Raw genomic sequence first — 17,723 nt, forward strand, 5'->3', positions numbered from 1 at the left:
AGTAGAGACCGGTCCTTGGAGAAGGACATCATGCTTGGGAGGGTGGAGGGACAGCGCAGGAGAGGAAGGCCCTCTATGAGGTGGATTGATTCAGTGAGTGACTGGGATAATAGGGATGGGAGTGTCGGAGACAGTGCGATTGGCATAGGACAGAGCAGAGTTTAGGGCTGTTGTACAGAGGGTCGCTATGAGTCGCAAGCGAGTCGATGGCACATAACAACAACAACAACAGGAACAGTATTTTCCTACATTAAGAACTTTGGGGTTTTATTGAAAGGAGAGGAAGCAAAAGTAGGGCTCGTCCGGGATTTGAACCCGGGACCTCTCGCACCCTAAGCGAGAATCATACCCCTAGACCAACGAGCCGCACGTGTTAGGAAACTTGGCGTTTTTAAACTTCAGAAAAGAAACTTTTAGCCACGTCTACAGGTTGCATTTTTTTTTTTTTTTAAAAAACACACAAACTGTGGATCTGGGGTGACGACTAGTGGGAAAATATGTCACTGCCGTTTGCTGCACCCTTGATGTTTTTAAAAGAAGGGGAAAAAATACGTTTGTGCATCAAGCAAAATATTTTCACTGAAAATTTTCTCTTGCAGAAAACAAAATATTTGCAGGGGTTTGTGTAAACAATGCAGTCACGAGTCGAAGCGTAAGTCCGAGTGATCTCGCAACTTTGAAGGGTGGGGAAGGGTCCTTTGCGAGAGGGGTTTTTGGGTCTTCCCGGGCGAGCGGCTCCTGAGGGCGAAGCAATGCAGGCCTCGGAGCACAAAATGGCTTGTTCCTGGGTTAAGCCAGGCTGAGGCCTCGAAGTCCTGCTCTTTAATCTGGGTGGAAATTACTTCCTGGAAAATGTCCCCGTTTCTTCCAGGAACATCCAGGTACCCTCACGTCGGAGTGGCCCCAGACTCATCATTCTACGGAGACAGTCCCAGTAGCGCAACAGGAGAAGGTCTGAGTCTCCTGAATGACAAGCCTGCACAGGGCAGACTTTCTGTAAAAGCTAAGCCAAAGAGTTTGTCATCCCTCTCAGGAAATCTTAAAAACGGTGTGTTATCGTCCTTTTCATCAGTCTCAAATACTTTGACTTAAACGTAGAAAAAAAAACAGAACAAAACCAATTAGCGAGGGAGGAAAGAGAGCGCACTGTAGAGGGTAAACTTCCAGCTTTGCGCTCACTGGGTAGCGTGGCCGAGCGGTCTAAGGCGCTGGATTAAGGCTCCAGTCTCTTCGGGGGCGTGGGTTCGAATCCCACCGCTGCCATTAGTTTTTTAAAATTTCTGCTGTAATTACTGATATTGCAGGTGAGCAGTGTGCAGTATATTGAACGTCACGGCAGTGATTTAGATGCCCGAGCTTTAAAACTCCGTGGGCTAGGCACGAAGATGGGCAGTTGTCTGCTTGAGAAGCCTGGTGAAAGTTCGATATGACCTGTAATCTGCCGGACTTTTAACTGGATTCATCTCTTTCTCATTTCATATTGGCTGACAATCTAGACATACTGTTTTAACATTTCTCATATATCTTAATCTTTCCTAATACAAAGACAGTAACTCGATAGCAAGATCATAGAGATAGCATTACATCCATGGCTTCAAAGAGGCAATGTATTTGGACCTTAATATTTATACACTTGCAAGTGTAGCTTTGCCATTATTCACTATCACAGAGAACTCTGAAGCTGACAGGGTCCTAGTTGTTGAGGAGTACACAAAATACAGAACATAATCCCAGCACACCGGCAGGGTCACAGGAAGGATCACAGGCCAAATTAGAAAAGTAAGTCATGCAATTTTTAAAATGGTCTAGATACATTGTAAGCAAGCAGTAAACAAATGAGGTTTAAAAAAAGGAAGTTATGTGGGGAGAGTAGTGGGCTCTTGTTAGAACACCTTGGTGACTTTTAAGCAAGCTACTTACTACCTTCCATCTACAAAATTTTTCTCATTTGTGAATTATAGTGTACATCTCATGCGAATGTTAGGGACATTAATGCGAATAAGGAGCTTTAAAAATTCTGGCAGTAAAAAATAAAAGTTATGTGCTTTGATTAGTTACATAAATGCGTAGACAAAGGCATGTCTTTCAAGGGAAGTTTGAAGAGTTAGGAAGCCCAGTTATGTGGTATAATATCCCCCTAGAAAGGCACATCACTCCTCTGATTTTCTTGCTAAAAAATGCATAACCTCCACTAATCATGAGAAATCATTAAATATAGGAATGTTTTACAAACTGACTGATCAGTATGGGACTGTCACTTTTGGAGGACACGAAAAATATATGGTTATTAAATGCAATGTGAGATTCTGTGTTGGCTCTTGGATCAGAAAATTAACATTAGTGCAAAAATTGGTGAAGTCTGAATGAAATTTGTAGCTCAGTAAATAATATTGTATTAAGTTATTGGTTTTGTAATTTTTACCACAGTTACATAACTATTGCCATTAGAGAGATTTGGGAAAGATATATAGAAAGTGTACGTTTTTGCAAATTATCTGTAAATTGGGTTTTTTTTAAAAAAAAAAAAAAAAGACCATCACAGTGACCCATTATAAAAAAAAATTACTCATGGTAATCTCCATGGTAACTATTAAAATAAAGCCAGCTATTTCACAGCAAATGCACATGCAAGCTATAAGACTTGTTGCATCCAGTTGTGGCCCATTCTTCATCACCCCCCCTGCCAGTCCGCTCTACTGTCTGCCTCCAGAATCCTTTAGACAGAATTTCTTTCGTCATTTTAAATATCCATCAAGCCATTTGGTTGCGACTTTTCAAAGCAGATTAACAAGAACAGAATGAAACTAAGCAACTGCTTTAAAGTTAGTTTTATGTAAGAACTCCCCGGACATTCTATAGACACTCCATGTGCTCCAAGAGATGCCCGAAATAAAAAGGGCTCGTCCGGGATTTGAACCCGGGACCTCTCGCACCCTAAGCGAGAATCATACCCCTAGACCAACGAGCCACGTTGAAGTTCTTTTTTTTCCATTTTAAACTCAAGGTTCAATCACGTCATTAACTGTTTCCCCAAGGAATATATATTTGAGCGCCTTTTATTAACAGGATTGTCTGTGTAGCGCAAGTATAAACTTCACCATATGATTCACGTAACAGCTGTTTTGGGGTACAATAGACCAGCATGGTCGCTTCTGGCAGCGTAACCTAAATCTATAATCATTGAAACCGCGCCGAGGGTAAAGACGCTCTGGCATGTATGGTTTCCTTGACATTTTTGCCTAGTGCCACACGACTATGTAGGAATATTTGAAAGGTAACTCGAAGTAGGAAGTTGAAAGGGAGACGGGGGAAGGGAAAAACCAAACAGGATACTAAAAGCAGGCCCCAGCGAGATTTGAACTCGCGACCCCTGGTTTACAAGACCAGTGCTCTAACCCCTGAGCTATGGAGCCCAAGCTGGTGCTCAGCTCCTTTGCCTCTAACCTTATATGTGTGCAGGCTGCTGGACCTTTTTTTTTTTTCTTTCAATATTTTTAATTATTCATTTTAATAAAAACTTACAGACACTTTAGATTTCCATTCATTCATTGTTGCACTTTTCTCTCTGTCCACCCCTCCCCGCCTATACATTCTTCTCTTGGAAAAATAAAAGAAAAAATTCTTTCATTGCTTTACAATCCCTCCTCCAAAGGTCCACTCCACTATGCAGTCTTCGTTCTGGACTCTTGTCATGACAATAATACCTAATCACATATCCCTTTTAAACAGTTTTCTCTCTCATCTGTTTCAATGCAGTATACATTATTTATCCCATCTTTCTCAGTCTCCCCCTGATGTCAGTCCCGTTTTACTACTGTGGCACTATGCAATATTTGTCCTTTTGCGACTGAGATATTTCACACAGCATAATGTCCTCCAGGGTCACCCATTTCGAATAATATTGCATGAGTTCCTTGTTTTTCAATGCAGTGTAGTATTCCATTGTGTGAATATACCAGAGCTTCTCTATCCGTTTGTTTGTTGATGGGCACTTATGTTGTTTCCAACTTCTTGTTATTGTGACCATGGACTATTTTTTAATTACAGATGTCAATCTGAACAGACATCATAAAAACTAGAACTTTATCTTGTCCTGTTAACCCCTAGAAAAGTCTACGCTTTCAACTTTGGTCAAAGCCACTATCCTGTGTATCTTTTCTCTTCCCTCATCTTAATACCTTGCCTGAGATGTTATCTCTTGTGCACCCATGGTGCAGGATAACTAGTGAGAAATGAGTAATGCATAAGGAAGCATGTTTAATGGGTTGTTGTTATTTTTATGTGCCATCGGGTGGACTACCACTTATAGCGACCCTACAAACAATAGCTCTGAATCTGCCCTATCTTGAGCCAATTTTACTAATCTCGGTCAATCTGAAGCATCCACTCCCATTGCCACAATCACTGTTTTAATCCATCTCATTCAGGGTCTCTCTATCCTGCGCTGTCCCTCAACCATTCCAAGTATGATGTCCTTCTCCAAAGACTGGTCCCTCCTGGCAACATGAAATACTGAGATTCACAATCCTTGCCTGGAAGGAACAACCTGCTTTCACCTTCTCTAGGACAGACCTGTTTGTTCTCTTGGCAGTCCATGGGATGTTCAATACTCTTCTCCAGGACCACAACTCATGGCATTGATTCTTCTTGTCATCCTTAGTCACTGTTCAGCTCTCATATGCATAGCAAATAATTGAGAAAACCAGGGCCTGGATAAGGCTTACCTTAGTCTCTGTCTGACATTGTTGCTCCTTAGCACTCTGGAGAGGACCATAGACTTTCCTAAAGCAACTTGTCTTTTAATGTCTTGACTGCTGGTACTAAGAATGTTGATTGTCAACAACCTGTATTATGCAGATGACACAACTTTGCCTGCTGAAATGGAGGAGGATTCAAAGCATTTCCTATAGAAGGTCAAGGATTACATAGTCTTCAATATGGATTGCATCTTAACATCAAGAAAACAAATATTCTCACCACTGAGTCAATTGGCAGCACAGTGACAGAGAGGAAGGAGATTGAGGTTGTAAACAATTACATTTTGCTTGGGTCCACAATCAACAATCCTGATGGGTAAGGAGGTTAATAATGGTAAATCCAGGGAAGAAAGTTTTCTCTCCATTTTGCCCTTTTAGGACTCTGAAGTCTGCTTTATTAGAATTAGTGCCTCTTTCTCAAAAGTCCAGAAGAGATAAGGGATGTCGATTAGAAGCAATTTAATGTCTTAAGGCACATACAGACTTACATATTTTTAATATCAAAATAATATAGAAAACTCAAAGGATTCTGTTTTCATTTAAACACTGTGTTTATATAAACTGATAAGCAGAAACTAAAATTGTGTTTAACTCAAAAAGGTCTTGTACCTATTTCTCACTGTATTTTTTTTTTTAAATACACTGATTCAAGCAGCCCCAAAAAAGTGAATCTTACTGTATCATAAGATTTAGACCCTCTGGCCATAAGCTTACTCTTGTATCCACTATTTTTTTAGTGTTTGCATTTATTCAAGATTACAAGTCTGTAAAAAAATCTGTAAATTTATGATTTCTTCATTTCCAGTCATTGAAAATACCTTTTTTCCTGGTGTTTGTGATCTTACAAATGGTTAAGCAAGAGAAGAGACGTTCTCTGTTTAGATAAAGTAAGGCATTTACATCAGTCTCAGTTCAAGAATGAGTCATGGAGAAACATCTCACTGTTGAGGTGAATGGAACACTTATCACTGCCAGGGAGGAAGAAGATAATAGCCAAACAATGGTTCTCCTTCTAATAACTCCCTTTACATTCACCTTTAGTCTTTCTACACCAAGTAATAGGCCTCATGGCTCCAAGAGAGTGAAAAGACTGTTTGAGCTGATTGCTTTGTCTGCAAGAATAAAAAAATCCAGTATCTATTTCTAGTCTGTCAACATAAGACATCTCACCAGGGGAACCTGACCAGCACAGTGTGATCCTTTTGGACCTAAAGACAAGTCTCTTATCCCTTAAGAAAACGGCAAATTGTCAGTCTTTCTTTCTAGAGTAGGGGGGGGGAAATCGCATTAAAAATAACTTTAAAACATAAATGAAGTGTGTATGTGTAGGCAGTTGAGTGTGGAATGTAGGTCAACCAATCGGTTAACTCTGTGGAGTCTCAATGTCCTTGTGTTTGGCAAGGAATGTTTTCTAAAATTGGTCTTAAGCAAAATTGTTGAGCAGTCAGCACTGTCTGAACTGCCTTCTCGCTCCCCTTCCTCAGCTAATTCCTCAGTGAACGGCTGAATGGTGGACCAATTTGCTTTGTTCTATACTGGTTTTTAATAGCCTGAGAAACTCATTGATTTTCCAGGATAGTTGTCTACGCTCTAGAAAGGGCTTACAGACAATATCTAACAATCCAAGAGGGAAGAGTACAGCCTGTTAAGACTCAACAAACTTGGGCAAAGGATCTTAGCTCCAGTCCCATGGTGGAGCAACCCCATGACTCCCTCTCCTGTCAGGTCCCTGGTTCTCCTGGTGGCTGCTGGGGCTGCTGCTCCCACAGGTCCTCGTCTGGCTGGCATAAGATTCTCCGGGCCTGAAGAACATGCTATAGTCTCTTGCTTCTTCTGTGCTGGTGGGAAAGATCTTCCCATTCTGCCTCCGGATGCACTCAACTGAATGAGACTAGCCAATCCTCTTGTGGATAGCCTATTCACATATTTCTGCCCATCCACCTGGCAAGTTAATTTGAACAATGAACCCTTAACACTACAGCAGGAAAGAGATTCATACACCACGTCATCAAGCCTGCTCCAGGAAGCTGTATAAACCAGAACTGTTCGGAAAACTCTGCTAGCCTAGTGGCAGGAAGCTGCAACTACAATCCCAGAGGTGCACGGTTCAACTCCACGAGATGCTCTGCCGGGGAAAGAGGGGCAATCTCCTCCTGTACCAGTCAGATCCGATTTGACGGTACACGCTCACAAAAGTAACTTTTAAAAAAATATTTTTTTTTTTTTTAAAAAAGCCAGAACTCTTTGCTAGCGGAGTGGAGTTCAATTTATAACGACCCTTTACTGATTAGTGAGCTCTGTTAGCTTAGTAGTGATGAGTTGTGCTGCCAACCCAAAGGTTCGTAATTCAAATTCATCAGCTGCTCCGCAGGAGAAAGAAAGGTGAGCGATCCACTCTGTGCTATTTACTCCCTCTGAAAACCTGCTGGAGAGTCAGCAATGGATCAGTTCAGACTTGATGGTGCACAACAACTACAACTTCATCAATTTCTAAAGCTGTAAACCCTTATGGGAGGAGACTATTCATCTTTGTATGAGAGCTAAAGATTTGAGTAGGGTCCAAATGCTGAAAGGAATACCTGACCTATTTAAAAAATGAACATGGTATTTATTAGTACTTAATACTTGTAGGTAACTTTCAACAAGATTTCTTATGTCAAAAAATATTTATGTATTTTTTAAAAAAGTTGTCATTTACTGCTTTTTCCTTTTTTAAAACTTGTCATTTAGAAAGCTTCTTAAAGCATAGCTGTAAGGAGTCCTCCGGCAACACCTGGTGGTCCAGTGGAGGCTGGACAGAACTTTATATTGCAAGGCCGGTGAAAGTCTTCTGCTAGCAATTATCCAGGAAGATTCAGGAGGAACAGCTTTGTGTCAAAGGAGTACATTGTGGAGAGCCGGGAATAGGAGTTGAGTCAATCATCTAACTGCACACCTATCCTCTCCTTTCCTCTCCTCACTCTCCTGGCCTGCTTTCCCTCCAACTTGCTCTCTGCCCAGAACACCTTCCACTGTGGCCACTTCAATAAGTTCCCACTTGAACAAAGGCATCAAGCAGGTGTATACAGCTCTGTCTCAGGGTGAGAAAGTCCAAGCCATGTATATCTGGACTGATAGCACAGGAGGACTGCGCTGCAAGACCTGAACCTTAGACAGGGAGCCCAAGAGTATAGAAGAGTTGCCTGAGTGGAATTTTGATGGCTCCAGTACTTTCCAGTCTGAAGGCTCCAAGAATGACATGAATCTCCTTCCTGCTGCCATGTTTTGGGATCCTCTCTGCAAGGACCCCAACAAGCTGCTATTGTGGGAAGTCTTTAAGTAAAACCAAAAACCTACAGAGACCAATTTAAGGCACACCTGTAAATGGATAGTGAACATGGTGAGCAACCAGCACCCCTGGTTTGGAATGGAGCAGGAATACACCCTCATGGGACAGACGTCTCCCCTTTGGTTGGCCTTACAATGGTTTCCCTGGTCCCCAAGGTCCCTATTACTGTGGTGTGGGAGCAGATAAAGCTTATGGCAGGGACATTGTAGAGGCTCACTACCTGGCGTGCTTATATGCTGGCATCAAGAATGGGGGGACAAATGCAGAAGTCGTGCCTGCCCAGTGGGAGTTCTAGATAGGCCCCTGTAAAGGAATTGACATGGGAGATCATCGCTGGGTGGCCCTTTCATCCTGCACCTTGTGTGTGAAGACTTTGGCGTTATAGCGATCTTCGACCCCAAGCCCACTCCTGGGAACTGGAAGGGTGCTGGATGTCATACCAACTTTAGCACCAAGGCCATGCGAAAAGAGAATGGTCTGAAGCACATTGAGGAGTCGGTTGAGAGACTCAGCAAGCGGCACCAGTACCACCTCGGCTCCTGTGATCCCAAAGGAGGCCTGCACGACGCTGGCACCTCACTGGATTCCACGAAACCTCCAACATCAACGACTTCTCTGCCGATGTGGCCAACTGTGGCATTCCTAGACTGGTGGCCAGGAGAAGAAGGGTTACTTTGAAGACCACCGCCCCTCTGCCAACTGTGATCCCTTCTCGGTGACAGACGCCCTTATCCGCACATTGTCTTCTCCACGAGACCCGCGACGAGCCCCTCCAGTATAAAAACTAACTGGTAGACTCCGGTCATCAAACGCCCCCTCTTCTTCATCCCACGCCCTCATCTCCTTTCTCCTACTTTTCTCACTAGCTGTAATTCAGAGTGCAAAATATTGAGGTCTTTTTTATTCCTCAGGCCCAGTTAAAAACTCTTGCTTTTTGGAGGCCAGTGAAGCTTTCTTGAAGACTCGGGGAATAGTCCTTTAGTGGGGAGGGCGTGGGCAAACATAATCTTGGCTTCAATTTAACCACGTGTGTTTGTCCAATAGACATAGCTAACCAGACAGAGCATATATGTTTGTGAAGGAAGGTAAGGAGGACTTTTTTGAGTTAGCTGAAGTGGGAATTAAGTGACTTAATTCTGCGGTAAAGTTAGGATTTCTTTGTTTGGGTGGGAGACTCCATGGAAATTAAGAGAGAAGGAGGGTAGGGATATGACTGGACATATCCCTGCTTCAGCGTCTCTGGTGTTTTTGGAGATGGGATTAGAACAGAAGTTAAATACTTGTCATTTGTGTTCTAGTGTCTTCTTAGTGTGAAATATTCCTTTCCTTTGTTAGGATTTCCTAAATTCTTTTATAATTAAAATAAACCCCATACCCTAATTCAATCCTTGTGTTTTCCTCCTGTTCCCTGGTTATTTGTGTGCTGGCTGCAGCCAGCAGGCTGTGGTTTCCCCTTGCCATGACGACTGCTAATTGCCATGTACAGTATGTTCAGTTAGATGACTTCTCATTGTAAACAAATTGTGTAACTTCCCAGAGCAGCTCTTATAAACCAACCTAGCATTTATAAGAAACATAAACAAACAAAGGAGTGCATTGTGTTTCTTTATATCAGCTATCTTTCCAATGAGGCAACTATCCATCCATTTGATAGTGGATGGCCAACAACAATATGCAAAGTCTACTAGAAAAGCTGAGACCTCTGGCTCTGGGTCTTAGATACTTCTTGATTGAACTGTATAGTCCAATAAGTGGCCCATTTCTGGGAGAGTAGAGCAAGGTTCTTTTTCCATTGAAAGATCCATTAAACATAATTCAGGTGAGGAAATTGTCCTGCCAGGGACTAGAGGGTGGTACTTTGTCATTGAGGAAATGCTTTGAGGTCTGTCAATGTGAGGCATCTCAACATTCAGAATCAAAGGGAGCTCAGCCACAGTGAACACACTTCCTTCCTGCTAATTGGTTTGGTTTATTGACTGACCTAATATTTAAAAAGATCAGGAAGGATCACTTATATTTTATGAGATTCTTGGTATTTGAAAAATTCAAGACATCATTACAGAAATCAGTTTGCTTAAATGTGTTTATTAATACTTTTAACACACATAAATGCTACTGTAATTGTATTTTAAAGTATTATAAAAAAAATGACATTTCCCTGCTCTTTACCCCACTTAAGTCATTGCCACCGAGTCATAATCAACTCATAACTGACCCTCCAGCTGGTCTTCTGAGAATGTAAATCACACAGGAGGAGACTGCCTATCTTTCTCTGTCAGAGAAGCTAGTGGATTCCAACCAACATGACTCTCCAAGGACTACAACACCAGCAAGATGGATCAATTCTGAGGCATCATAGTTCAATAGATAGTAGATATTTCCTCTCTTCCCTCATCCAACTTCTTTTCTGTCCACCATCTATGACAGTAGTGATGATGAAACACCTAGACCTTCTCTCAGCAAAGTTTCCATGAGGGGTGTTTGTCACTCTCTATCTACACAACCCTGCATCTTTCTCGCCTTATATCCACCCAGACCTTTAATGCTACACACTGGACAAAGGGAAGAAGCGAAAGAGTGGTGGAGTTTGGAAGTCACAGGAGTCAAAGAGTCCTTAAAGTTAGGAAACTTTTCATTGAACTCTCAGGAACATTTCAGAATCCAGAGACTTAGAAATGTCAATTAGGAACAGCAAAAGAACAAAGATAATATACAGCCAGGGCTTTGCCTGTACCTATAAATAGAATGTGTTTATAGGTATGTAATGGCCACTTCTGATACTAGAAACATTTCCCTTCTACTCCTTTCTAAAGAAACAACCTAGAACTAGGGGAACTAGCTGGAATTTTGAGATCCACCCTTTTCCAAGCTGGGAATGTTCTTGGAATTTAATCTCCTTCTGGAGGTCACTTTCAACCCTGAAGGAGGAGATTGTTCAGGTCCTAAAGCAGCAGGCCTCTGTGCTCAAATATGTAGAGTGAACCTCTACTATAGCTACCAACCCCAACAGCTAGGAAGAGACTCACTTAACTGTTCAGAACCAGCACAGAAAGACTTACAAAGAAATTCCTTTCACAGGCCTGCCAGAACTTGGGGTCCCATAGCTCTCTGAGATACATAACCAAAGACTAACAGAATAATGAGGACTTCTTTGTTCTTCCATTGCTTCTAACAATTTTCAGTAAATTATGATTGTGCTTTTGTTCCTCATGCTGCATCTTTTTCCTGCCCAATCCTCACCCCTCTGCTCCCAGTCTCTCCCCCTTGGATCCTCATACATGTTCTACAACAGTGGTCTTATGCAGTATTTGTCCTTGTGGGACTGAGTTAGTTCACACAGCATAATGCTCCCCAGTCCCTCTCAAGTTAGGTAGTGATTTACAAAACCAATGCTTCATCATGTGAATCCATTCAACTGTAGTTGGACCTTTGGGCTGTTTCCATGTTCTTGAGATCTCACCCTGCATCTTATTGCCTTGTTTATAATAGAATTCTTCTTCAGATGGCATTTGCGTAATTAACTCTGGACTATCCTTAAAGGCATCACTAACACTGGCATCATTTAGTGTGGTAATTTGTAGTGTTACACTCCCAGAGGAAAAAAACCAACAAACACCCCCTCCCCCCCCAGAAAACCATGAGCCTCAAAACCAACTCACTGCCATCAAGTAGGAATAGACTTGGCTGAACTTTAGAGGCTGAACTCAGAGGCTGTAAACTACACGGGAGATACCGTACTGTACATCTTTTTCTGACCAAGCAGCTGATGAATTCACACAAGAATGTCTTTGGGTTGTCAGCCCACAACTCCCTGCCCACGAGGGTCCCAGAGTTCACTTAGTAAGTTTTATCGTTCTTTTTAATAATTGACTAATATGTGACAAATATAGTTGTAAATTGCTTAAATGCAACTTTTCTTAGAGTATATGGACATTAATACCCAAAAGTTTTGTAAATTTTTCTATATCGAATTATAGTTATTGTTGTTAAGTGCTCTAAATGGTGACCCTATGAACAATAGATCTGAATCTTGTCCTATTCCATGCCAGCTTCATTATCTCTGATATACTTATGCTCAGTGCTTCAGTCACAGTGTCAATTCATTTCATTGGGAGTCTTTCTCTCTTCCATTGACCTTCCACTTTTCCTAGAATGATGTCCCTTTCCAAGGAAGGGCTCCTCCTAACCACATGCCCAAAGTATGTGAGAGGAAGCTTCACCATCCTTGCCTTTAAGGAGAACTCTGGCTGCACTTTCTCCAAGACATGTTTGTTCTTTTGGTACTCCATGATTCATAAGTAACTGGAAGCCTATTTTGTGTTTTCTCCTTTGTCTTTAATTAAGGAGCCCTGGGGGTTTCTGGAGGGCTTGCTTTTCATTATGCAGCTTGAAATATTTCCTTTATTAACGATGACTCTTGATTATCTGCTACTTCGCAAATATTTCAGTGTCGACCAATTCATTTTGGTACAGTGACTCTGTACATTCCCTCTATCTTCTTTTGATGCTTCTTGGATCATTCAAAAATTTGCCCATAGGCAACTCAAGGCATGAATTTATTTTTCCGTTCTCTCAGCTCGAGAAATGCTGAGCAAGTTCTTCTCTTTTAATCTTTTAATTTCATTTCTTTGCACATTCTGTTTTAATACTTTGCTGTGCCTTCCGGAGCTGCCCTTTGAAATCTTCTGTCTTGGAAAAAATGCAGCCAGAGTACTCTTTAGAGGCAAAGACGGTGAAGCTTCGTCTCACCTACTTTGGGTATATTGCTGGAAGGAGTTCTTTTTTGGAGAGAACATCGTGCTAGGAAAGTTGAAAGATCAGCAAAAGAGAGGAAGACAGGATAGATTGACACAGTGACTGCAGCAATGGGCTCAAGTTTGTCAAAAATGATGAGGATGGCACAGGATAGGGCAGGGTTCTGATCTATTGTTTATCGGGTTACTATGAGTCATATTCTACAGCACATAAAAACAACCATGATTAACCAATAATTAATTATCATTTCATCCTCAAAAAAGAGTTATTGATACAGGTTTGGAAATACTACCTTACTACAATATTTAGCTAAATCAACAGAAAATATGACAAAATCAGTGACTGTAGAAATACCCCCAGGATGAAACAACTGCCATCGAGTGGATCCCAATTCACAAGCCGCACTGTAAAACAAAGAACTGCTGAAAATTGTTACAAAAGCACACTCTTATCTTTTCAGAAATTTCAAGAAGTTTACTTCGCATAGAGTTTTTAGCCTTCCAAGTATAATTGATTTGAGAAAAATCTTTTTGGTGTTAAAACGACAAGAATATTTTTCTTAAAAAGAATATATTTCTACTGAAACACCGCACAGAATTTTACAATCATTTGTTGTCTCTCACACACACACTGTCATTTGGTGTGCTGCTCTCTTCTGCATCTCTCCTACTGGTGCTATTAACTATCCTGCAAAGTACAATTTCCAGGGAAATTGAAAAAGTGAGGATCTTTCTCTTGAGTCCTTGTGGATCACAATGGGAGAAAATAAAAACACTTGAAGAAATTGCTTACAGCTAGGAAGTTACCTCCACGCCTGCCTTCACGCGAAGACAAATAATTCAGAGATGAAGAAAGAACTGGGAAGAAGCATGTGGTAGTGTGGCCGAGCGGTCTAAGGCGCTGGATTTAGGCTCCAGTCTCTTCGGAGGCGTGGGTTCGAATCCCATCACTGCCAGTGGAATGTTTTAGTCTAGCGAGAAATCTCGATTTCTGGGAAAGGACTTGAATAAAGTGGGTGATTTTAGCTGGGGGGCTTTTCCCTCCGCACCACTCACACAGACCCATCTCCAAGAGTTCACACTGGTTCAGTCGCACAGCTGCTATTCACAAACAAAGGTTTTTCTGCCTAGAAATTCTGTACCCTTGCTGCTAGTTGCTCTCTGCCCTCCTATGCTGGAATTTGCGCTGCTCTAGTGTTCGTGTATTTGGGAGCGTTTTCCATCCTCGGCTGCATCCCACGCTTTCATTGATTGGTTCTCCTGAACTGCTTCACCATCTAGGACCGGAGGGCGTCCCAGAAAGTTCCTTCTCTATCAGCGCGTCGCCAGCACAGCTCTGTGCTTGCAAAACGCTGCCGAGACCTGAGGTTGGCTTTAGACCAATTACTTTGTAATTGAGTGTGATGAAACAATTTTTGAGTAAATAATGCTGAAAGACAATACTTAGCAAGGTTCAAACTCAGGTTTCAAGCCAGTTGCCGTGAATCAATTTCCATGCACGGGACTTCAGGTGTGTTAGAGCAGAATTGTCACCAGGCCTGTCTTTGGAGGCAGTTCAGGTGGACTCAAACTTGCATACTGGGCAATTAATAGATAAACTACTTAACAATTTGCACCAATAGGATGAGAATGCGAGGGGGGGGAGGGGGCAGAGATGAGGGAAAACCTAAGTTATTTGAAATTTGATTTTGCAAATGAACTTCCAAAACACTTCACCGTGGCCGTTTAGTTCAGCTGTTGGATGGGAGTCTGGGATACTGCTGTAAATATTGACTTAATTGCCCACTTGTACCTTTTAAGTGAATCCACTTAGCTTGGAAACAGAGGGGAAAAGGACAGGATACATTTAGCACCTGTTTAACGATGTCCTCTTAGATGATTGTCCTGGTGCACATTTCCATCGTTGCAGCTCCTGTTAGTTACAGAAGAACACATAGATTTGCCTGGACGATTCACTCAAAGGTGTAGAGAATTTTCTGGCAGTGTCATGAGGAAGAAATGAAAGAAGCAGAGTGGAGAACTAGGACCCTAGGCAAAAATCAAGTCTTCATTTTTTCTAAGCAGTTTTTAAAATTTTTACTCGCTTAGACAGTTCCCATTCCTCCTTTACAAGATTTCTCTGTGTTCTCTTAATGCCGCTCACATTTCCCTTTGAAGGTTCTTCCAGACTCTGGTGGTTGTCCTTAGGTGCTGTCGAGTATGACTCACGGAGATTGTATGAACAATAGAACTGAATGAACCCTATCCTGTTTCTGTGCCATCCTCATCATCTCTAACACATTTGAGCTCATTGCTGCAGTCACTATGTCAAATCCATTTAGTTGAAGGTCTTCTCTTTCACTGGCTCTCCACCTTTCCAAGAAATAAGTAAGAGCCTTACCTCACAATACGCTCTAAGTGTAAGACAAAGCTTTGTCATCCTTGCCTCCAAGGAGTATTGGTTCTGGCTGCACTTTTTCCTAAATCTGTTTCTTCTTTAGGCAATCCATGAAATATTTAACAATCTTCTCCAGCATTATAGCTTCAAGGCATCAATTTTTCTGACATTCATTGTCCAGCTTTCAGAAGCATGTTGTTTGTTGTTATTTGCCGTCGAGTCATTTGCGACTCATAGCGACCCTATGTACAACAGCCCTAAACCCTGCTCTATCCTGTGCCAATCACATTGCCTCTGACATACCCATCCCGATTACCCCAGTCACTGAATCAATCCACCTCATAGAGGGTCTTCCCCTCCTGCGCTGTCCCTCTACCCTACCAAGCATGATGTCCCTCTGCAAGGACCTGTCTCTCCTCACAACATGTCCAAAGTATGTCAGACGGAGCCCCAGAATCTTTGCCTGCAAGGAGTAGCCTGGTTTAACCCTCTCCCGGATGGATCTGTTTGTTTTCTTGGCAGTCCATGGAACATTCAATACTCTTCTCCAGCACCACAGCTCAAAGTCATCAATTCTCCTTCTATCCTCCCTAGTCATTGTCCAACTCTCTGATGCATAACAAGTGATTGCAAAGACCATGGCCTGTATCAGGTGCACCTTAGTCTCCAGAGAGACACCATTGCTCTGGAGTACTTTAGAGGGGTCCCTAACAGCAGACTTTCCCATCGCAATACGTTTTTAAATTTCCTGGCTGCTGGTGCCAAGAGTGTTGACCGTGGAGCTGAGCAAATGAAGCTGTGAACACTCTCAATCTCTTTGCCATCCATCCTGATGCTGCCGATTGGTCCAGTGGTGAGAATCTTTGTCTTCTTGACATTGAGCCTCAGTCCATACTGAAGGCTGCAGTCCTTGACCCTCTGCAGCAAGTGCATGAGGTCCTCCTCAGTTTCAGCGAGCAGGGTTGTGTCATCTGCATAACGCAGATTGTTGATAGATCTTCCACCAATCCTAACGCCATGCTTCTCCTCATAGAGCCCAGCCTCTCGGATAAACGGCTCTGCATACAGGTTGAAAAGGTATGGAGACAGGACACATCCCTGGCGTATACCCTTCCCAATTTTGAACCATGCAGTGTTGCCCTGCTCTGTTCTGACAACTGCCTCTTGGTCCAAGTATAGGTTTCGCATTAGCACGATTAAATGTTCTGGGATTCCCATTCTTCTCAGAGTCAGCCACAGTTTGTTATGATCCACACAGTCAAATGACTTTGCATAATCAATTAAACACAGATAGAAATTCTTCTGGTATTCTCTGCTTTCAGCTGAGATCCATCTAACATCAGCTACAATATCCCTAGTAGCACGACCCCTTCTAAACCCAGTCTGGATTTCTGGCAGTTCTCTGTTGATGTACTGTTCCAGTCGTTTTTGGATAATCTTCAGTAGACTCTTGCTTGCATGTGAAATCAATGATATTAGCAAGTGATTATAAAGACCATAGCCTGAGTCAGGAGCATTTTAGTCTTCAAACTGACATCATTGCTCCTCAGTAATCTGAAAAAGTCTCTGACAGCAGACATGCCCAATGCAGCATGTCTTGACTGCTGGTATTAAGGGTATTGATTGTGGATCCAAGTAAGATGAAATTTTTTACAACTTCAATCCTTTCTCCATTCATCATGCTGTTGCTATTGACCTAATGGTGAGAATTTTTGTTTCTTAATGTTGAGATATAATCCATATTGAAGGAATATAGACTTTGATCTCCTGCAGACTAGTTTTCTTTTATCTTCTTCCAGACTAGTTCCTTTCTTTTCGCCAAGAAATATTTTAGACACCAAGGTTTTCATAGCAGAGTCCAAACCTCTTTTAGGATCAGGCTTGCTTTGATCCCAGTGCCTTGTGGGAAAAGCCTCTATAATTATGAGCAAATTAGACATTGCTGGCTTCTATAAAATTCCTTCTTCGCATAATTTCCAAATCACTGTCCTTCCTTTCTCTACAGAACAATTGTTCTGTCTCCTTCTGTGTTTATTTTTCCTTCCTCCCAAAGGAGATAACCGTGTGCATTATCCAGAGAGTCATTAGATGTTTGTTTTTCTGTTCATCTCCCTCCTATTTTCTGTAAATTGATCAAATTCTTCTCCTTTAATGTCACACCTAACAAAAAGAAGAAATAATTACTCAGAAACCTGATAATTTTGTCTTTAAAATTTTCATCTGCTTAGAGAGCATCATCTGAGTACAAATGAGAATAAATTTACAAGTGAGCTTGGCATGCAGCTTCTCTTTCTGTCCCCAAATCCCAGGCAGATCCATTTCTCCGCAGCACCCTCAGTATCCACCAATCCACCAGTTTATCCTGGGTTCTCAAAATTACCAGTTGGGAGGGTTTCTGTTTGTAGTATTACAGTCCTTTGCCTCTTTTGTATGTAGGGCCCTCGTTACTTATTAACATCCTTTTAAAGGGTACCTCTTTCTATAGTATTTCTACAGGTCTTTCTACT

The 17,723-nt window shown here is 42.0% G+C and overlaps 5 non-coding genes and 1 pseudogene across 5 annotated transcripts; 3 read left to right on the forward strand and 3 right to left on the reverse strand.

Annotated features, from left to right (window-relative positions):
- Positions 1 to 294: 294 nt before the first annotated feature.
- TRNAP-AGG lies at positions 295 to 366 on the reverse strand. The gene has a single exon. It is a non-coding gene; the product is annotated as a tRNA-Pro (tRNA).
- A 486-nt stretch (positions 367 to 852) lies between these two features.
- On the forward strand, positions 853 to 8,873 carry LOC102870081 (annotated as a pseudogene).
- Positions 1,182 to 1,263, forward strand: TRNAL-AAG. Its single transcript has one exon. It is a non-coding gene; the product is annotated as a tRNA-Leu (tRNA).
- TRNAP-AGG lies at positions 2,897 to 2,968 on the reverse strand. Its single transcript has one exon. It is a non-coding gene; the product is annotated as a tRNA-Pro (tRNA).
- TRNAT-UGU lies at positions 3,341 to 3,413 on the reverse strand. The gene has a single exon. It is a non-coding gene; the product is annotated as a tRNA-Thr (tRNA).
- A 4,840-nt stretch (positions 8,874 to 13,713) lies between the features above and the next one.
- On the forward strand, positions 13,714 to 13,795 carry TRNAL-UAG. The gene has a single exon. It is a non-coding gene; the product is annotated as a tRNA-Leu (tRNA).
- Positions 13,796 to 17,723: the final 3,928 nt, after the last annotated feature.

The sequence above is a fragment of the Elephantulus edwardii genome, unplaced genomic scaffold (genome assembly GCF_000299155.1).
Source record: "Elephantulus edwardii isolate Elephantulus edwardi_28Jun2011 unplaced genomic scaffold, EleEdw1.0 scaffold00026, whole genome shotgun sequence".
NCBI lineage: Eukaryota > Metazoa > Chordata > Mammalia > Macroscelidea > Macroscelididae > Elephantulus > Elephantulus edwardii.